This window comes from Eleutherodactylus coqui, chromosome 10, assembly GCF_035609145.1.
Source record: "Eleutherodactylus coqui strain aEleCoq1 chromosome 10, aEleCoq1.hap1, whole genome shotgun sequence".
Classification (NCBI taxonomy): Eukaryota; Metazoa; Chordata; class Amphibia; order Anura; family Eleutherodactylidae; genus Eleutherodactylus; species Eleutherodactylus coqui.
The window spans coordinates 78,411,120-78,434,159 of NC_089846.1; positions in this window are offsets into that span (position 1 = coordinate 78,411,120).

Sequence of the window (23,040 nt, forward strand, 5' to 3'; positions counted from 1 at the left end):
TTTTCAGTACATTATATGGTACTTTAAATAGTACCACTGAAAAATACAACTTGTTCCACAAAAAACAAGCGTCAGATATCTACATTGATAGATAAATAAAAGAGTTATGAATTTTTAACAGGTGGGAGAAAAAAAATGAAAAAAAGGGAGCTGCATCCTTAGGGAGTTAAAGGGTCAGTTGGTTTTGCAAAAAAAATGGTAAAAAGTTGGAAATATGATAAAACAATAAAGGAACTTTTACTCATGAGTCCTCTATCTTGACGATCCAGCACTGCAGAACCCAGGGTCATGTTCGTGTTTGTTTATATGCAGACACCATGTTTGCTGTAGCCAATCAGTGGCTGTAGTGGTCCTGTGCCCCCGCTATTAGCGGCATCACTCAGCATGGGGGCCATGCTGCCAGAAATATGACACAAGACTGCTGTGGCATCATAGAACATCATTGCTGGTGTGATAGACATGATAATTATTTAATATAAAATGTCTATTGATGTTGTAATGACTTTCAGCTCTGTGGAGTCTAAAGGACACACACAATCTAATCATGGTATTTGCTAGCCAATGGATGGGGGATGTATTTGCTCTAAGTACATAAGAAGTTGCTCAACCAGTTTATGTGTAGATCTGTGTCCTATACTGAGTGTTTATCTAGCCCCCCTTCCACTCCCATCCTGAAACTTCTACAACAAAGGAATTGCTTCAGCCTGAGCACATGTTGATAAGGTTGTCTGCATGCTAAAGAATACAAAGTCCATACTATGGCGGACGTGAGAGAGGGTGGGCAGAGAGGTGGGCAGAGAGGTGGGGGATTCTGTATGATCCGACAAATGAGAATCCTATATGTTACTGATGTAACCTGTTGCACGCCCATTGTGTGTCTGTACAATAAAAGGCCCTGTCTGGCTGTTTCTGGACGGAGAGCCATTTTTAACATGAGATTCATACCTTGTGTTTGACTTGGTCAGTGTGCGCATACTGCTTCCACACAATTAGGAAAGCGACAAAATACCCCAAAGCCTGCTGGAGAAAACCGTAATCCAGCACAATTGGAGTCCCTGGGTGAGCGAGTGGATCTGTGAGGTCACAGCCTGGAACGTACAGAGATCGGCAGATGGCACGCAGAACTCAGGGGCCCGAAAATCTACAGAACACGGTAAGATTGCTTTATCTACCTGTGTCAAAGCTGGGTTCTGACTGCTTTTCTGCCTGTTCCTGAGCCAGACTGGACCTTCACTGAAAGACAGGTAATAACTCTAGTTCTGTCCACTCGGGAAAATCACCACGTTACCTGTCTAGGGGTATTTTGTACGCTGTGTATGCTGTTATGTCTGAGACGGTTAAAAATTGTGTATACAAGACCAAGAGATAAATTCTGTGAGGGTTAATGTGTCGGGAGGGCGGACTCGGCTGTTTAAGTCTGAGGGAACACGCCAGTGACACGTGCTCCTAGGTAAAACTAGTGTGAGGTTAGGAAGATTTATGATACGTATACTTAACTTTATGATTGAGCGTGTTATGTTCTCATATGTGGAAAGGTATATACGTATGAAGTATAGTCGTGCTTTGTGACGGCTGATTTCTCCAGAATATTATTGAGGTTTTGGTCATTGAAAATAATCGTCTGTCTCTGTGTATAGCTAAAATGTCCTGTCTAGGACGTGTACAGGAAGTGCTCTTCGGGATTGCTAGTAGACCTTGGGTTGATATAAAGGTAGATGAGATATATACCTTGGGTTGATATAAAGGTGGATGAGATATATATATACCTTGAGCCGTTGTGGGTATTCTCCAGTAATCCCGTCTGTCTGGTATTATAGAAAGAATGTGCAGTGTTTATTGTTGGGGGGAGGGCTGCTGATAAGAGTGAACTGAAAGCTTTTTCCAATTAACCCTTTCTGTTTACTTTGTCGTTCCCTGTGTTTTGTAGAATTAATGTGCATTGTAATCTGAGTGGGAAAGAGGTTATATGGGAAGGATTTGAAGAAAGCAGATTTTACAAGAGAAACAGTACTGTGTGCAGAAACTTTGAATAGAATAGAATAAGCAGGTAGCATAGAGTTGAGCAAAGTGAGCAAGGACAAAGGTCATAGAGCTTGTGATCTGGTTGCTGAAGGGAGCAGAGTTTACTGAACAATGGGAAAGGACCAGGAAAAGTTGCAGAAAGAAATGTTAGGTCATGGACAGATAAGCAGAAATGAGTATGGACAGGTAAGATAGACTGTAGAAAGTTTTCAGAAGACGAGCAGGAAGCCTAGCAGAAAGAAAGGTGTTTTTTAGATTGCTAGGAGGAGGTATAATGTAGTTAAGAGATTGAAGAGGGGAAAGCATGTAGGGGGGGTATGTGTATTGCTAATGAACAATGTAATGTCTTTGTGTTGACTACAGCCCCTCCCTGTAATGGCGGCCGTGCTTGCAATGTTTACAATCCAACATAGTGTGACTCTGCAGTAAATGTAGTGAGGCCTGCCCCCACCCTGAAGTTATTTCCCCCCATGTGCTCACTTTCAGGGTGTGTGATGTTACTTCCGGTCCCTCCCCATCCGGGACAGGACCTGGCCCCGCCCCTTCCTCCTCCAGCGGCCATCTTGCCTCACCTGGACGTGCTGCTACTCAGCAGCCATTTTGCCTCACCTGGGAGTGCTGCTGCCCCTGGCCCCGCCCGTTCCTCCGGCAGCCATTTTGCCTCACTTGGGAGATTTGTAGCCCCGCCCCTTTCTGCCTCTGGCGGCCATTTTGCTGCATTTGGGAAGCCTATATTTCCCAATGCCACTGTATCCAGTGCTAACATCATGATTGTCTGAACAAAGGTTTCGTTTGACCAGACTTTGTTACGCTCCAAGATGTGGCCACTTTGGATGTGTGATAAGTTCAGGGAAACAAACCTTTGTGGAGATGCAGCTTGGGACATAGTAGATGACTAAGCTGGTTTATAGTGCATGGAAGATTGGAGTTGATGCATGGGGGACAGAGGCCAGGAATACATGACAGGGGACGCTCTCTCATGTTCCCAGGGGCTCTGTTTTCCACTGCCCGCTTCTCCAATGGATGCTCAGACAGATGATGTTATGGAAGGCTCCTACAGATGGAATAATTTCACTATAGTCACCCAGCAAACTTTTTCATGCAATTTGGTGAAGTAATTTTACTTTTTATGTGAAGAAAGAGGGACTGAATTGCCCAGAGTAGGATGTTAATTCATCCGTATTCTTTAGTTTTTTCTTTAAGTCTTTTGTATATTCTAGTGTCAGTCTACACTGAAGCTATAATTATATTCCGACAGGAGAGTAAAAGCTAAACGCTGGCCATACCCTGAAATACTATTACACTGGGTGACGTAAAATTTGAATCGTGTGGCGCCCCCTTGTGTTAAAAAAAATGCTAACTGCGACCTGAAGGAAAAAAAAAAAAAAAATTTTTTGTAAGGAGATTTTCGCTCAGACTTCGCTGCATACAATGTCACCTTGACCTACAAAGTGCTTGTTTTTGTGCCTCTTGGTTTACTAGTTTGAACGCAATGACTCTTTTTCCATTGAGTATTGCGGTTCAAAAGGGGGGAGGCATAGGTGATCTGGGTCATAGATGATCTAGGTGTTGTAGATCAGCTATTGGGTTTGAAAAAAAAAAAAAATGATTTTGTGCTACAAGATTCCGAGCCATGTGAAATAGAACATCAGCACGATTATTTAGTACTAATACAGTAAGAAACTGCAGATATGCAAACAGTTACCAGAACCCCTGTTGATAATGCATATGTTGAGCTTTTTGCAGATGGTACCAGGGTGAGGATTGATGACTCCACATCGGATATGCAGTGGTCACACAACAAGATGTCCTAGAAGCAGAAGCTCTGCCTCCGCATGTCACAGTACAATAAGCGGAATGGAAGGCCCTCACTGAGGCGTGTAGAGTGGCGAGAGGTAAGACCGGCAATCCTTTACACTGACTCCTGGTATGCATTTGGCATAGCTCATGATTACGGCCCAATATAGAAGGCCAGACAGTTTTTTACCTTAGCAGGACAACCAATTGAGAATGGTGCAACGGTACAGAGTCGCATGGAGGCCCTACTTCTACCTGACAAAGTTGAGAGTTCGCACCGATTCCTACACTGGAGAGGCGAGAGACGACACCCTCGCTGACAGCGCAGCAAAGGCAGCGGCCCTCAAGCCGTGGAAGAAAGAAGAAAGGTACTGACAGCATGAGTCAGTGGTAAAAAAACTTTGGACATTGACAAAAATTTGGACTTTGATATGCTAAAGACTTTTACAGTTACCAGCCAGCAAGGAAGGAAAGAATAAATGGACTAATATGGGAGCAGCAGAAACAGGACAGCGTGTGGTGAACAGTCAACAGCACTTGCCCACCACAGTTTCTGTATCCCATGATGGCCCAGCTGATGGACGCAAAGACCCACCTAGTAAAGCAGTAATGACGACGACGCTTGAAAGAGGTTGGGCGACTTCTGGGTTCTCTGTAGCTGCTGCATCATTTGTCCGGTTTAGCATGATCTATGCCATGGGTAAGTCAGGGCAGAAGTAAATTTGCCACACCACACTTGCCGGGACCACTCTACCCATTTCAGGGATTGCAAATTGACTACGTTCAGCTCCCCACTTGTTGGGAAGTATGACTACGTGCTTGTTGTTGTTGATGTCTTTGCAGGTTGGAGGCCGACCCTGTTACCAAGGTAAACAAGTAGGTAACCGCAAAGAAGCTCATGAACGAGGTAAACTGTGAATATGGGGTACCAGAGGTGATTCAGAGTCAGACAGAGGTATAAACTTCGCAGGTAAATGTAACATGTCATGTCTGCTCTGGATGTATCCCAGGCCTTTTACATACTGTACCACCTTTAGTGTAGTGGAAAGGTGGAGAGACGTAGTGGCACGCTAAAAAGTAAGATACTTAAAAATGACGCCACTTTGGAAAGACTGTCATCCAATAGCCTTATACAGTGTTAGATATGAACCCAGGGGGGATTATACATTATCTCCCTATGAGATTGTTTGGGCTAGCCCCAAGGCTAGGTCGTTACTATCCTCAGTGGTTACAATTACAATCTGATGTGTTGACTGAGTATGTGATTTCCGTTGTTAAAGAACTAACCAAAGCCTATGCACAGGTGTTCTCTTCCAGACTCAGAGGCAGACACTGGGACACATATCTTGCAGCCTGGGGATTGGGTGTGCGTCAAGAAGTTCCCCAGGAAGCACCCTCCTGAGCCCCGATTTGATGGCCCCTACCAGGTGCTTCTGACTACTGCCACAGCTGTGAAACTAGCCGAAAGACTTACATGGATCCACGCTTCATACTGTAAGAAAGCTTCAGATCCGGGAGACCAGTCTTAGTTGTGCCAAAGACGTTACTCTGGTTAGGGCTAGTGAGAGAGGAGGGTGGCAACTGGAATCCTTAGTCGGAAGAATATGGGGGTATGGTTACCTTCTGGTATAACTCGTCCAATGCTCAAGTAGCTGCATATTCCTTCGACTATTGTACTGTGGTCCCGTGTCTAGGCGCAAGATCCCACCGCAGGCCAGATTTAGCTCAGTCCAGCTGGTTATATGACTTATATACCCGGGGAATACAATATGTTTGCGCCACTGATAACGTCTGGGGAGAAGACTGCCGTTATTGGGGATTAGTGGGATGGGACGCAGGAACAGACTAGTCCTATAAACCGCGAAGTGCCTTAAATAAGAAAAATAGGAGCGGGAAATCCCTAATTAGTCGTATAACCCTCCTTGAGAATAATAAGGACAGCAGGTATTGGAAGGCTGAACTTAGTATGTTGCTTGGTTTTAATGCGGTTTTTACATTAACCATGGGAGATCCAAGCCCGGGGGACGGGGAGACTTATAGTCTGGGGACATACCGGTACGGGAGGATAGATCCCTTAGGGAAGTTTAAAATAAGGGGTATGGTAGATGCAGCCGAATGGAAGCCTTCACTTAGTCCCGTGCCCATAATTAACCCCCTCCGCCGTAAGATAAAGACCTTGACGAACATGATGATCATAGCCGACCCTACCTTTGAGGACACCTTGACAGTAGCGACTGGCTACTCTGACCAGAATCTCTGGTTGGAGTTGATGAGGTACAATGCTAACAGGAGCAACAAGTCTAACTGTTGCGTGTGCGGTAGTGCCCGACTACACTCGGGGATGGTCCCCCTAAATCTCCCTGTAGATGCTGAAGAGTGGTTTATTAGTCTCTTCACGAACATTTCCGCTAATTACACTGTCCGTGAGAAATGGAAGAAGGAATACTCTATAACTACTTAAGTGTTTTGCACCGGAGAGAGTATTACTGACTACCCTGGAAACCACACCTGCCAGGCAAATAGGCAGGGTGGAGGCAGATTTTTGGGGAACTCACCAACGGGTATTGCTCCTCCTACAGTATGATAGGAGGGGAATAGATGCAGAATCAGGTCCAGTCCTTAGGAGACGTTTACTGGCTTTGTGGAGACATGAGGTAGAGGACCCGCCTGGAGGGTAATTGGACAGGGGAGTGTGCCTTAGTAAAGCCCTTATGCTCCTCCACATCCTGTCAGACACCAACGTTTCCCTTGTTTGAAAAAGATGAAGAGCCAGTTCCGATAATGCCAACCACATACGCTACCAAAGAAAAGGAGAAATGTACTAGTACTGTGCCTGCCCCGATCTCCTAAGATGGATTGTCAGTGGAATTCCCATTTGCCTAGGGATAGTGCAGAAGACCTTAGGTTCCGGCGAGGGCACACCCTGTGGGGTGTTAACTTGTACAGATAGAGGGTATGGATGCCCGGAAATGAGCCCAGGGAATCCATGGCCTCCCTCTGAGGTAAGGTAGGGATCCCCCCGCCTCCTAGGAGTAGGGACTTACGGGCAGTGGGAAAGCCCTGACGCAAGGGTGAGGCGACTTGGACGTGTTCACCATTAGGACTATCTCCAGGAGGGACATTGGTGTGGGTGAAGATTAGGGAGTCCCACGCCGTGCGTACCTGTGCACGCTACTAGTATTGTAACATTATGCTAGAGCGAGAAGAGAGACCCCTGGTGGTAGTTTTGATCTACACGTGTACATTGACGTCATAGGATAGCCAAGGGGGGGTACCTGACAAGTTTTAAAAATTAGAGACCAAGTTAAAACTAGATTCAAGTCCATTTTCCTGATCATTATGGTAAATAAACGTTGACTGGATGAATTATGTTTATTATAATTAGCAGCGGTTTATAAATTATACTAGAGACGCCTTATAGGGACTAGTTGACCAATAGGACCTACCTCGACTATGACTTTTTTAAAAATAGAATGGCCTTAGAGACGACTTTAGCTAAAAAGGGGAGTGTCTGAAAGATGATAGGGGAGACTTGTTGTACCTACATCCTAGACGACACGTGACCCGCGGGTAAAGACGCAGTTGTCATTAAGAAGCTGACCACACTGACTAAAAAGAGCTAACTTTTGGGACCAGCACTCGCCATGGATGAGCGGGTGGTAAAGGATCCTGGCACAGACGGGCGTCGCTGTTGTATGTGAACTGATGATTACCTTTTCTGTTCTAGTCTGCTGTGTTATCCCCTGTGTCAGAGAGACCTGTGAAACTGATGCTGGAAAAGCCGCTCCCACCATGAGTTTGCTGGATGCATCCCCAGAAGGAGTGGACAAGTCCTACACCCCCTTGAAGACCCTAAAACGAACCTTCAACGCGCTCCAGTTATAGGCTCATGCTCAGAGAACTGTGAAAATTAGAGGATAGACATTTTAAGGGGGGATTGTGATAGACATGATAATTATTTAATATAAAATGTCTATTGATGTTGTAATGACTTTCAGCTCTGTGGAGTCTAAAGGACACACACAATCTAATCATGGTATTTGCTAGCCAATGGATGGGGGATGTATTTGCTCTAAGTACATAAGAAGTTGCTCAACCAGTTTATGTGTAGATCTGTGTCCTATACTGAGTGTTTATCTAGCCCCCCTTCCACTCCCATCCTGAAACTTCTACAACAAAGGAATTGCTTCAGCCTGAGCACATGTTGATAAGGTTGTCTGCATGCTAAAGAATACAAAGTCCATACTATGGCGGACGTGAGAGAGGGTGGGCAGAGAGGTGGGCAGAGAGGTGGGGGATTCTGTATGATCCGACAAATGAGAATCCTATATGTTACTGATGTAACCTGTTGCACGCCCATTGTGTGTCTGTACAATAAAAGGCCCTGTCTGGCTGTTTCTGGACGGAGAGCCATTTTTAACATGAGATTCATACCTTGTGTTTGACTTGGTCAGTGTGCGCATACTGCTTCCACACAATTAGGAAAGCGACAAAATACCCCAAAGCCTGCTGGAGAAAACCGTAATCCAGCACACTGGCAGCTTGTAAACAGAGATTGGAAGGGGACTGTAGATGTTCCAAGGCTGGATCGGCAGGTTGAGAACCAATTGGTACTGGCCCTTCTATTGTTTTACCATTTCCAGCTTTCTAAAAGCAGTTTTTTTTTTCAAAATCTTATAACCCCTTTAAGGCCAACTTTCAGATAAGCATGTTATGTGTGCATTTTGGGGCTGTCTTATGGAAGTGTCCAAGACCAACATGGGTCTAGTGACCTCAACTCACAGAATTATAAATCACTGTGATACCTTGAGTTTCAGTTAGTTCTGTAGACCCGTGTTCATATTGGGACATATATTGGTAATATGTGGGCAAAGATGCTCCTATAATACCTCTGAAACCCCCAAATGGGTAATAACTATGACTTTTCCCACAAAAACAAGCCTACATACCGCTACATCCACAGAAAAATGGCAAAAAGTTCTTGGAATGAGCCCAGAATTCTCCGCACCAGCCCCAGCGGTGCTCAGCCAGCAAATTCAAAAAGTAACTTTGATGAAAGTGAATAAGTATGAAGAATTCCCAGCACACACCCTCACCGCCACAGACTTGGTTCACTGAAAGAGCAGCACCACGACGAAGAACAGATACTGCATGGTGTTTCATGTGCTTCTACACTTTGGGTCAGAAAAGGTATCATTTCTCCTTAAGGAGAGCACCTGCAAGGTGTGAGGAGGCTTATAAGGCTATCCATGCCTTTCTGGGAAATATGCAAATAGGAAGATTTGCAGGAATGCTGCCTTCCACTAGGTGGCGCTTTAGAGGCTATGTTCTACCTTCGCACTTCCACGTTGTGTCATGGACTTGTCTTCCGGCTATGGGTGCTTTTAGACGGAACTGTTATTGTTTAAAAAAATCATTCAAACAAGCGAAAGTGAACGATAATCATTAGATCTAAACGCAGCAACGACGAGCGAGAATTGTTCGCTTCTCACTCGTTGTTCATCTTATGCAGGCAAAAACAAACATCATCATCAGCTCATTCGCTTCTTGCTCAGTTTAAAGAGCATTCGTTCAGGGATTCACACAGCGAATGTAAGTGACTGAATGAGGGCTCGGTCAGACGATCAGAGATCCGCACATTTTTCCGCTTGGGAAAAAAACCGCATCGCGTGCGGAAAAAAATCCGCATGACCATGTCCATTGCCACCCGTATGTTCTATCTTTGGTAGGTGCAGATTTTTGCCAGCACATGCGGTATGTTTTTATTTCCGCACAGAAAAACTCACAGATCTCTGCTCGTCTGACTGAGCCCTGATACTGAATGAATCATCAATGATGTATAAGCAGACTGCAGGCGAGCGCACTGGTGATGACATCATTGGCTCGTCCGCTCATGAGCATAGTCGAGTCTAGAAGCACCGTGTCTCCTGTTGAACCGAGAAGGCAGCTGCTGCTTAGAGCCGCAGGATTTCTTTATGCTTTCATTAACAACCACATATTTGTTATCACTGTAATCATACAGACGGATAGAATACGGCCCCGTTCACACCGCTTAGTATATGAGCAGATTCCAATGCAGATTCTGCGACAAATTCCACGTTGGAATCTGCATCATTTTGACATTCAATTAAATACCACCTGTATGCTGATGACACCCAGTTATACACCTCTTCCCGTGACATCTCTGCACCTTTCCTTCAGAATGCCACCGACTGTCTGTCTCTAACACTATGTCCTCTCTCTACCTAAAACTGAACCTCTCAAAAATTGACCTTCTCCTGTTTCCGCCCTCCATTAACCAATCTCATCCTGTCATCTTCATCTCAGTGTGTGGCGCCATAACTCCCAGCACGCCTGCTGTCTTAGGATCACATTTGTCTCGTATCTCTCCTTTACCCCCTACATCCAATCTCTTGCCCGAACATGTCAGCTGCACCTCAAAAACATTGCTATAATCCGCCCCTTTCTCACCATGGACACGCTAAAACACTCACCGTTGTCCTCATCCACTCTCGGCTCGATTATTGCAACTCGTTGCTGATTGGCCTCCCCTGCTCCCCTGCTCCAGACTCTACCCTCTCCAATTCATCCTGAATGTGGCAGCCAGGCTCATCTTCCTGTTCAGCCCCTACTCGGACGCCTCTGCCCTGTGCCGCTCACTGCACTGGCTGCCCGTTAAATACAGAATACAATTTAAACTCAGTACCTGCATCCACAAAGTGTTCCACAGCGCCGAGCCACCCTACATTGCTTCCCTCATCTCAATTCACCACCCAGCCCGCGCCCTCCACTCTGCTAATGAAATCCGACTGAGAGCCCCTTTAATTCGAACCTCTCATTCCCGCATCCAAGACTTCTCCAGAGCAGCACCGGTCCTCTGGAACACGCTACCAAAAAATATCCGGGCAATCACTGACACGCTAAACTTCAGGCATGCTCTAAAAACAACCTCTTCAAGGAGGCATACCATATCCCCTAAACCAAACCCCTCTGTACTCCGCCTGATAACATGCTCCCTGTCTCACAGACTGCAATCCCTGCTAGCCGTAATCAACCAGCACCTGCAGTCATTCCGATTCCGCCACTATACGGCCTGACCATGTGTGTATAGCATCCCTCACTCTCCACCTCACCATACCGTTAATAAGGAGAAAAAAGGGGGAAAAAAACTCAGCGCTCAGAATATGGGTACAATAATAATTGAAGATGGTAAAGAGAAATGGACTTACTTCACGGAGGCGTCCTTAGTCCCAGCAAACGTAACAAATTCCCGTCGGCAGCAGGATTGATGGTTCCAATATTTATTAAGGAGTAGACGCGTTTCGGCCTTACACAAATTAGGCCTTCATCAAGTACATATATAATATACAAAGCATACAGTATTTATATAGTAGTGTTAGGGTAATTACCTCTCTATGAAATGAATAGACATGGCTTCTCGGTCCCGGCTAGTCATGTGGGAGCGGCAAGTACCTCCGTGATGACATCACAGAGTTGCAGTGCATGATGGGATATGGTCACGTGGGGGCGTTACGTCGCATAATGACGCGGCGGGCTCCCAGTGTCACGTGGGGACGGCAGTGCCTACGTGGTGACGTTGTAGAGTTGCATTGCCAGATGGAGTAAGGTCACGTGGGAACAGCACTTCGCGTGATGACGCGGCGTGGTCCCAGTGACGCGGAGGGTTTCCAGTGTGTCATGTGATGAGATCACATGACACCATGTCATGAGATCACATGACATGGTGACATGTATTAGTCTATTGGGAGGCGGGACCATAAGCCTCAAAGCAATAGTGCAACGGTGACATGACATGTCGCTTAATAGCCAATAATCTTATCTATTTGAGATGTTATCACGTAAAGGATAATGTGGTATTGTACAGTGGGGTCCGCCACATAGCAACGGACTAGCAGCAGTATAATGGCAATATCTCATGGGATCATGCTGCATAACAATGTAACCATCGCATAATAAGAGGTATAGTTATCATGTACCAAATATTATTGATTATAAGGTGATAAAAAAATCCTTCTACAAACTTATATGCCCACTCCAATATAATAGTTAATTAAAAGGGGGGGGACCTTAAAAAGTTAGATTAATTTATTTATTAAAATATTTAAAATATGGTAATGTATTTGATTTAATAAACGAATAAAGGTTATATAAATTATATATAATATATATGACATATAGTATATGGGTGAGTAGATAGACAAATTCTAGTCCTCTTAGAAAGTCAAAATATAAAATATTAAATCAAATTTTCTCTAATGTCTCATTGAGACCATAGGGGGTCAAAGTGTTAAAATGAAATATATGGAATATACCGTGCACATCTCCAGCCCGCCATACCGTGCACATCTCCAGCCCGCCATACCGTGCACATCTCCATCCTCTTTACCTTCTGTATCAACCCATTATCTGTAGTATGTAAGCTCATTGGCAGCCCCTCACCCCTACTGTTTCCATCAATTGATTACTTCATGTAAATGTGGTCTTGTTTTATTTCCCCTGTATTGTAAGTGCTGCAGAATATGTTACCGCTATATAAATAAATATTACTATTAAATGCGTTTGAGGTCTGCAATGTAGTTCATGTGCTGCAGATTTTTCCATCTGAGCTGCAAACAAAAATTGATGCATCCATTCCTGAGGCTTACATCAAAATTGACGCAAAAAAAAACGTATCATGCAGCCACACATTGACTAAGGCCAGCTGCACACGGGCGATCCGGGTTCTGCATGCAGAAGCCCACAGTGGATTCCAGCTGACACCAGCCGGCAACCCCGCACACCTTCTCTTTCTGTACTGTGGATGACCGCAGATGGTCGCCATCAGCCATGGGCAGTACAGAGCATTTTTTAAAAATATTTGTATTTCCCACGCCGTCACTCAGCAATGGCGCGGGTGCCTGCAACCTCTCTGCAATGTTAATTGCGGATGGCCCGCGGGTCGAAGGCTTCCATTAACTTCATGCTGCGATTTTTCCTCCACTTGTGGATTCCGCAGTTTGTTTCCGTGAGTGTGAAGGAAAAAGCTATTTTACATACCTTTCAATTCATGCTATTTGCTGCGGATCCCCTGTGCGCAACAGAAATCCGGTTGTGTAAAACTAGTCTAAGGCTGCTGCGATTGTGAATGCTTGTTACAGCATTTGACAAAATTTTTTAATTCCCCCCATCATTGTGATATGTTAAAAAGCGCTAAAACACGCAAAAATACAGCAGACAGCGCATGAAAATTGTGGCGTTAGAAGTGCCATGATTGAGCGCTGGTCTGCGAGGCCCCATTGAAATCAATAGCAGCGTTGTATCGCAGTTAGCGCGGCATTCAGGGCACCGCACTAATCACAGTAAAAAGCACCCTGTGTGAGAGCGGCTTTAATCTGCACACAGATCCAAATGCAAATCTGTCGTAGAACTCCGACATGGATCTGCCAAAGTCCTGTGTGAACAGGCTGGTCCACAGGGGAATCCTCCAGTAGGCACAGAGCTGGGGTGGGCCGCCAGTGCCTATACCCCTACACGAGCAGCACACAGGACTTGCACGTACTGCATAAATGGTCAGCGGCATTCACCATACACTTCATTGGAGGCAGGAAGATGCCAACGCAGCGACCTTTCTACTCAAGTATTTGAGAACGTAGCGGCGAGGAATTTGCGAATGTGGATCAGGTAATATTTGCATGTAGCTGCACAGGAGCTCCCCAAATAAATTCTACTAGCGGGCCCCTCAGTCCAACACAGTGTATGAACGAAGCCTAATGATAACACACAAAAGAATGAAATTACTATTAGTTAAAGCTAATCAATAAGTCTTATCTATCCCAAAATGAAGATGTACAAAAAAACACGTAAACAAGGCCCCAAAACAGCTCCATTCATGGGTAAAGTGATAAGAAAGTTATGGCTCTTGGAATGCAATAGTAAAAACATCTGAATTTCATTATTGCTGAAAATAAGCAGGAAGAATAAAGAAGACAGATCAGGGGCACTTTCACATGTACTGCAGTACTCCGCAATACACAGCTGAATATCCTACTGCATGAAATGTCTGCACCCACATCTGCATGTGTGATCTGTGGCATTTGGTGCTGATTTCCAAGATATAATACTGCGTGTTGTGGGATATTCCAGGACATGAGATAGTGGCCTTATTGTATCACTGGGGGCTGATGGGTGTATCATTGGGGGCCAGCGAGCAGCAGAGCCTGAGGTCACCTACCTGTATGAGGAGATCCATTCTGCACTGTCTGGCTGGGAGCCATGGTTTTATAATCTTCTACAGCACAGCGTAGTCCCACAAGGGTGAAATCTCCAAAGAACAAAAGTTTGAATGGTGAAAAGAACTGCAGAGTTTTTGTTTGCCGTGTTGTGATGTCGCTGTTCAGATCATAACAAGTAAAGAAGCCCCAAATTGCAACGACCTGAAGATGGCCGCAGACGGAAGGGTCGGCGTTCACAATCTCAACCCCATAACAGTCATACCAAAATCAGACAAACTGATGGAAATAGAACATGCTGCGTATTTTGTGGCACAAAAGAAATGTGCGCCCAAAATCCGCTCATGTGAACAAAGTCATTGAAATTAATGTGTTCTATTCCCTCCATATTACATTCGCAAATTTTGCATGCATAATACACAGTGCGAATACGTTCATGTGATTAAGTCCTTAGGGTTCGCATGTCCAACTCATTTTCACCAAGGGCCACATCAGCTTTATGGTTGCCTTCAAAGGGCCAATTGTAATTGTATAGTAAAGGCTTGTTCGTATGAGGGTATTATGTGCGCAATCTTTGCACACATAATACGCAGTGAAGAGGACATATTGATTTCAATGGGTTCGTTCACATGAGCATATTTTTTCATGTGATATGCAATCAGGTGACAAAATATGCAGCATGACCTATTTTGCGCATATGCAGCAAACAGAAGTCGGTGGGATTAGCCCAAGTGAGTGTGCTACCTCTGGCCTTGTCACAGTGCTTGCTACTCCACCTAAAATGATGGGTTCTGATAGGGGCAACAGTCTCTGCTTAGGGCCATGGTAGCACAGAGAGTGGCTCAGAAGAAGGCTGCTAAAGCGGAGTAGTCTTAGCGAGAACAATGGCCTCTCCCTGGGACTGTGCACCCATGGTGCCAGCCAGGGTTGCTGCAGCATCTGCCTGTAGGGGTATCGGGGAAGGCCTACACCAGGGTAGAAGTTCCTTACTCCTTTCTGTCGGTCACTTTACCCATAGTCTGGGCATTAGCATGGTCCAGTTCCAGACAGCAACGTCCGAGGGTCCCATCGCTGCAGCATCCTGATCTCCCTCAATGGCAACACCTTCTGAAGCGGGGCCTGCAGGTAGCAGCAACAGCTCCAAGACCTCCTTCTCATCGTCGAAGAACCAGCAGGGTCCCCTCGTAGCCATCATGATCCTGGGTTCTGTAGCGCAACTCCGCTCACATTCCTGCTCCGTGGTCTCCTCCTTCTCCTCTCTTCAGCCGTCTGCAGCTCGCCTGGTACTGGAGGAAGTCCCCATCCAGGGGTGAGTCTTGACTGAACTCTCCCTGTACTCTGGGGTGGGGGATTTACGGCGCCCTACTTTGATTAAACTGCTGGCGGGATCTTCTTGGTGACAACAGTTTGCCAACTTTTCAGGAGGTGGTGAAGAAGACAAATAGGCGCCAGCTTGGAAGGACATGGCGCAGCACAAATTATCTTGCTGTTCGCCACCATCTTGCACCATTAAATGCTGGAAGTGTCACACAGTCCCTTTTCAACGTATAGTACATTTTTTGCACACATTTCCATAGCATCCTCAAAGTAATAAAGGATTTGCACCTAAAGACAAAAGTCCCAACAATTAGCGGTTTCAATTTTTAAGTCCATTATTTGTAATCCAACATAGGGTAGGAAAAAGCTATTTCTTCACACTTTAGCATATAAGGCACGGAGGTATAATCCTGTTCGTGACACCAAAAATCCCTGTACTGCAGCAAGCAGAAGTCGGCGGAAGTTGCCCGAGTGTGTCTGAAACCTCCTGCCTTGTCAGGGTGGTTGTTACTCCGCCTAAAATGGTGGCTCGTGTGGCAGGTGGATTGCAACAGGGTTCTTGTCAATAACTATTAGCAATTTGTGTAATGTCTGATGTTACGCCAGTGCTTTGAATGAGTGCGTTCTTTGACGTGACGAAATAAAGAGACCAGTCCCAAGAGCTTTAGTAAAACTGAAGGCACACAGTTTACTTAATTCTTGAGAACCAAATACAAGGTATGCACTTTGCAGTTAGTAACATTAAACTCTTTACCATACTTTGGAGTAGGCAAAATATCATACAATCGTTTTCTTATGGTTTTCCTGAGGAATGCAGCTGCCAGACTACGTTTAGTGGGCGCTGTGCTGCAAGGTTATTTGTGGAGGAATTAAGGGAATAGCGCAGGCTCTCCTGTAGATGCTGACTTCTGACTTTGTGGGACAAGATAAACTCACAGTTGTGCTGCTTGTTTCTTTTCCAGCCTCCGCAGGGTCTGCCCTATCTCCGATTCCTTGAGTCAGGTTGAAAAAGGCTCTCCTCTGGCTGACACTTTTGCAGACCTCCTCCTTGGCTAACATCTAGTACCCGACCTTAGATGGAACTCTCCTCACTCTTCTCAGGCTTGACTTGGCTACTCACTTCACTTCTCTATGTCAGGGTATTAAAATTCTAAGTACAGCACCAATCGGGCCCACCCCACTTGCCCCGTTGCCGGCGGTAAGAAGAGACACCACACAGGGAGGTCTGGTATAATTCCTCACACGGGACATGGCTGCGCTTTGCCGACCTGCTTTATTACAGATTACATGAGATCTTATACCCTTTGTCCCATCCCCAACAAGGGGTGATGGGCTTATAACCATATATGGGCAGTCCGGATTTTCGGCCTGAGACAGTGAGAATTATGTACATGGTTGAACATCTTGATATCTTGTTCCAGCGCTTCTGGGAAAACGGCCAAGTACACGCGTCCTTCATGTCTGGTTCTTCTTTGCTGTGTTTAAGATACATTTTGTTCAAGATACGTTTTTGTCTTCGCCTGGCAAGGCCTCTTGGAATATCTGATGTAAGGCGACATATAAGTTTTTTTCATTTGGAATTGAATAAAACTTGCATATAGGTATAAAACATAAAAAAACATATGGCAATATATATATATATACCCTCACATCTAGACTGCACTCTGCTCTGTCTAACTCCACCCACACCCTGTCTTTTTTACCTTAGCCACTAACTAATCCTGGGCTACGGGAAAACTCACTACCCAATTCCAGTCCTAGCTATAGAATAACATAGTATGTTAGGCTGAATGAAAACAATGTCCCTCTAGTTCAGCCTGTTTCAACCCCTAGTTGATCCAGAGGAAGGCAAAAACCCCAAGAGGCAGGAGCCAATTAGCCCATTGGGGGAAAATTCCTTCCCGACTCCAAAATGGCAATCAGAATAATCCCTGGATCAACCTTCATAGTTCCTACCTCACTGTAAGACCTGGAACTACAAACCCACTGGTCACCTAATGTGTATATCCTGTAATATCATCGTGCTCTAGAAAGACGTCTAGTCCCTTCTTAAACTCCTCAATGGATTTTGCCATCGCTACGTCCTAAGGCAGAGAGTTCCACAGTCTCACTGCTCTTACAGTAAAGAACCCCCTTCTGTGTTGGTGATGAAACCTTCATTCTTCTAGACTTAGCGGATGCCCTCTTGTTACCGTCGCAGTCCTGGATATAAACAGATCATGGGAGAGATCCTTGTATTGTCCCCTCATGTATTTATACATAGTTATTTGATCACCCCTTAACCGTCTTTTTTCCTAGGGTGAATAATCCTAATTTTGATGCCTCTCTGGGTATTCCAGTCCTCTCATTCCGTTTATTAGTTTAGTTGTCCTTCTTTGAACCCCCTCAAGCACTGCAACATTTTTCCTGAGCGCCGGTGTCCAGAACTGTACACAGTATTCCATGTGAGGCCTGACAAGTGCCTTATATAGTGGGAGAATATTTTCTTGTCCCTCGCCCCTATACCTCTTTTAATGCACCCCAAGACTTTATTAGCTAGGGCTGATTGATGAGGGACAGAGCAGATTAGGGTACATTCTGCACCGTCATGCAGGCTTAGTTTGTGAGGAGACTAGACATTAACTCTCAGTGACCCAGACAAGGCCAATACACGTAACAAAACACTAATACATACACATACATACATACACATATACAGTCCAGTAGAGTTAGCTATAAAAAGTGCTGTGAGAACCCAACTCTGGGGTACTACACATATCACCCATCAAATAGTCCATTGAAGTGAATGGGTAGGCACAAATGTGCAGGAAACCTGCGTATTTGTGGACCATTTCCTGTCTGTGTTCTTTTTTGCATGCTCAAAAACGCAGTCTATTTGCACACATATAAAATCTCCAGAGCAGCCAAAAAACATGGTGTAAGCCATTTTTGGTTGTGCCAATATGCAGTATAAATGTGTTTACACCTATGTGAATGAGCCCTAATAGTGACCCCCACAGTAGCTCCAGTAGTAACACTGGCCCCCTAAGTAGTCCCAGGGATTCTGCCCAGCCAGGGGCCAATAGCAATGGGTGTGTGTGTGGGCGGGGGGGGGGAGCCTGTACGCATGCTGTATGGTCAGAGGCCAATAGGGGGGTATTGGCCTCTGACCATGCAGCATGCCTTCAGGCTTTACACTCTCTCCACAGGCAGTCTTGGTCCGGTGGTGGCAGCTCCTCACCCCGGCACAGACATCAGCAGTCAAGACTGGTCAGTTGTCACAGACTCTGCACTGCACAGCCGGACTGGAGCTGCAAGCGGGATGAGTAGAATTCCTTCAGAGGGGCTATCCAGGAAGCACCTGCCAGGATACATCGGGATTAGAGTTGAAGTGCTGCCCTGACCCCTGTGTAGTGGCCGACACTTGTAATTGCAAATGCAGTTCTTAATTTCCACATCATACCTCATGTGCTTTCTTTAGACTGACATCTTCTGTATTCCTAACCTCATGACTGCTATCTGCAAGACTTTCCCCGAGCTGCACCATTTCCCTGGAATTTACTACCCCAGACAATCAGGTTGTTCCTCAATGCCCACTATTATAACCCCTTAAAGATCAGAATGTTTCAATCCTAAGAGTCCAGACAGTTTTTAGCAATTTTACCCATGTAATGGTTCTATGGCCTGTTTTTTTTTTCTAAGACTGCCAAAATAATTTTTTCTGCAGTTGTTTTGTGACAAACAACACTATTTTTAATACATTTTTTCCACGGAATTTTTTTTTTGTTTTTTTTTGGTTTATTAGGGGTAATGTGTTCACAAAGTAAAAAATTTTTTTTTTCATTTATAGCACTTTATTTATTAACCCCTTAGTGACGGCCCCATTGCCTTTTTACGTCCTGGCTCTCTGGGCTTTAATCCTCAGGGACGTAAAAACATGGCACCTTCACGCTGACGGAGGTGGCTGACAACCTGGAGCTGTCATGGGGGTTCGCGGCAAGACCCCCATCCCCCGTCATGCAATCGGTACTATCCATTAGATAGTGACGATCGCATTAAAGTAAATAAAAAGTGAGAACAAGTTAGAGTTTCAGCTCCCCTCTTGAGTTTCATTCATGAGGGGTGCTGAAACTACTCACCCCCATCCTCCGTGATGTCCCGTGTTGATCTGGTCTGAAAAGGACCCTCAGCTGTCTTCTGGGCATGTGCGCCAAAAGAAAAATGGCAATTCATGCGCAGAAGACTGGATCGTCACGGGACATTTGAAATCTCCTGGCTTCCGGCTGCCTTCAGTATGTGACAAGCAGGAAATGTTACCTGGGGCCGTGGTGACCAGTCCCCAGGCCCATGATTGCCACTATCCAATGGATAATGCTGATCACGGAAAAGTTAAAAAAAGTAAAATAAAGGTAAAGTTTCACTTGCCCTCATGGATCGGATCCATGAGGGGAGGTGAAAATACTCACATCCTCTGCGATGTCCCGTGATGATCTGGTTTTTCCTCCTTCCATTGGAAAACGTCGGGCGTGTGCACAGAAGGGTTTAAAAAAGTGCAAAAACAAAAGAAAAACCAAAGTTTAAAAAGTTTAAATTTCATCTCCCCTCATCAGTTCGTATTCGTGAGGGAGGATGAAATTATGTGGCTAAGGACCCCGGATTTATCTGCGGAGCTTAATTTGGCTTCTGTGCGCAGGCCCATCACGGAAATGGCGGACGCATGCACAAAAGCCGCAGATTTCCTGGGAATTTAAAAATTTCCCTGCTCCTGGCTACCAAATGTAGCCGAGAGCCTGGAGATTTCACGGGGTGCCACGGTACGCAGTCCCTGGTCACGTGATTGTGGCTATCCAATGGATAACGGCGATTATGTATAAGTTAAAAAATAAGTTAAAATTTCACCTCCAGTCACAGAACCAATCCATGAGGTGAGGTGAAATTACTTACCTAAGACCTCCGGCGATGTCCCCCAATGGGATCTTTATCTGCAGACCTTTCCCCAAAATTGGTGCATGCGCCCGTTGGCAACATGGCAGACGCAAGCAAAGAAGCTGGGAAGGGCCCAGGAAATTTAAAGTTTCCTTGCTCCTGGCTTCTAAAGGTAGCCAAGAGTGTGGAGCAGTGACCAAGGGCCGCGGTGAGCCGTTTCCGGTCACATGATCACCGTTATCCAATGAATAATGGTGATCACGTAAAAGTTAAAAACAGTTGAAATGCAATGCTCTTGTGCATATGGACATAAGATTAGGGCCACAATGAGTATGTTTCTGAACACGGGACAAACAGAGGTATCCATTTTGGGGTGAAAGTCTTTATTCCTATGTGTGCTGTACAAAATAAACTGTTTCTAAAATGACAGAATTGCCAAAAATTAAAATTGTAATTTTTTCATTTTGCTTTGCTTAGACTCATTCAAAAACTGTTGGGTCAAAATACGCAGTACACCCCTAGATGAATGCGTTAAGGGGTCAAGTTTTTTAAATGTGGTCATTTGTGGGGGTTCTCTGTCTTTTTGGCCCCTCAAGGGCTCTACAAGTGGGCAATGGGGCCTGAAACATCTTCAAGCAAAATGTCTGTTCTGAAAGCCACCGGCTGCTCCTTTCGGTTTGGGCCCCGTTGTGTATACAGACATAATATAAGGGCCACAATGGATATGGTTCTGAACATTTTAGGGTGCAAATCCTCATTTTCATGTGCACTATAGGGAAAAAAAATTCCAAAATTGTTCCCAATTTTGATACTTTATACACAAATTCTATTGGTCTATTTTTACCACCTAAGGGCTCACACCTACTGGTGTCTTTATTTCTTGTGCTGCGAGAGCAAGTGAAAACACTCGCCTTTCAGCACAAAAAAAATGCTGCGAAATCGCCAGTGTTTTCAATGGGGCCAGCGACAGCCGCGCAAGCTCCATTGCAATCATGGATTATATCATGGACTTCTGCGGCAAGAGTTTCCTTCATCCCCGCTGAGGCAGCTGTGCAAAAGTCCAGGATACTACCCCATTGCTTTCAATGTGGTCGGCGCTGTTGCCGGCCCCATTGAAAGCAGTGCTTTTGTGGCAACCCTCACAACATGATTTTCGGGGAATGGCTTGAAATATTAGCCCTTCCCTGAAAATCATCCCTAGCTGCTTAAAAAAAAAAATCTTTACTCACCTCTCTGCCGCTAAGGAGTGTCCTCTGGCTGGCTCCTCTGCACTGCTGTCCAGCACTTTCAGCAGGCGGGGATTTAAAAATATCCACCTCCTGAAAGGGCTCTGCTGATTGGCTGAGCGCTCGGCCAATTACAGGCAGCGCTTAGCTATTCATCAATGATAGGCTGCTGTAATGGGAATAAAACCATTGAAAATCATTGTTCTCATAATTCTGTGTTTTCACTTACTTTTGCATTGCTCGAAAGATCGTGGAGTATTCGTGCCTACGGCCGACTTCACACTGGCCATAAAATTGCACAATTTTCACACGATGTGAGAGTGAGTGAAAATGTATGATTATGATTTATGAATCCAATGATTTTCAATGGTTTCATTCCCATTTGTGATGTTTTAACTCAAGCCATGTTGCGTGGAAAAAAAATCTGCGATATCGCCCATTGAAATCAATGAAAGAAAATCGTGATCTCCTCCTGCGGCTGCTTCCATGTGAAAACGCCTCGCATCCAGGGGTTTTCAGAAGCATTGTGAGGGCGATATCAGGCTGTGAATCTCAGCCCGATAACGCCCTCGCCAGTGTGAAACGGACCTAAAGGAGAAGGCAGAAGCTGTTAAAAGCTGCTTCTGTCTTCTCCTCCGGGTCTTCAGCTGTGCTAGTATGCAGGAGCTTTAACCCCTTATTGACAAAGCCTGTTTGAGGGCTTGTATTTGGCAGGACCAGTTGTATTTTCTAATGACGTCATTTTTGGGTTAATATAATTATAATGTATTGTATAACTTTTATTAATTTTTTTTTCGGAGGATTGGGGAAAAAATTTAATTCTGCCATTTATTTTTTGTATTCCATTTTTACGGCATTTAGTGTACAAAATAAATGTGCTAACATTCTGCTATGGTTCGGCACGATTCCGGTGACATGAAGTTTATAAAGTAGTTTTATGTTTTGCTATTTTTGTAAACAAAAAGTTTTTTCGAAATAGATTTCCTTTTGTGTTGCCACATTCCAAGAGCTATAGCATTTTTATTTTTCCATTCACGGAGCTCTACGAAGGGCTTATTGTTTTTTGCGGAATTAACTCTACTTTTCATTATCCAATTTTTGGGAACATACACCATTTTGATTGATTTTTATTCCATTTTTTTCTAGAGGCAAGATTAACAAACCTGCAGTTCTGGCACTTTTTTATTTTAATTTAATTGTAACGGCGTTCACCGTGCCATATAAATAACATGTTACATTATTTCTACAGGTCAGTGCGATTACGTCAATACCAGATTTATATAGGTTCTTTTTTTTACGCTTCAGAAAAAATAGTTTTTGCTTATCGCCGCATTCAAAGACCCCTAACATTGTTCGCTTTTTGTCAACAGTGTTATGTAAGTTGTTATTTTTGTGGTCTGAGTTGTACTTTTTAATGTTATTATTTGTTGATTAGAGATGAGCGAGTGTACTCGTCCGAGCTTGATGCTCGTTCGAGTATTAGGGTGTTCGAGATGCTCATTACTCGAGAAGAGCACCACGCGATGTTCGAGTTACTTTCACTT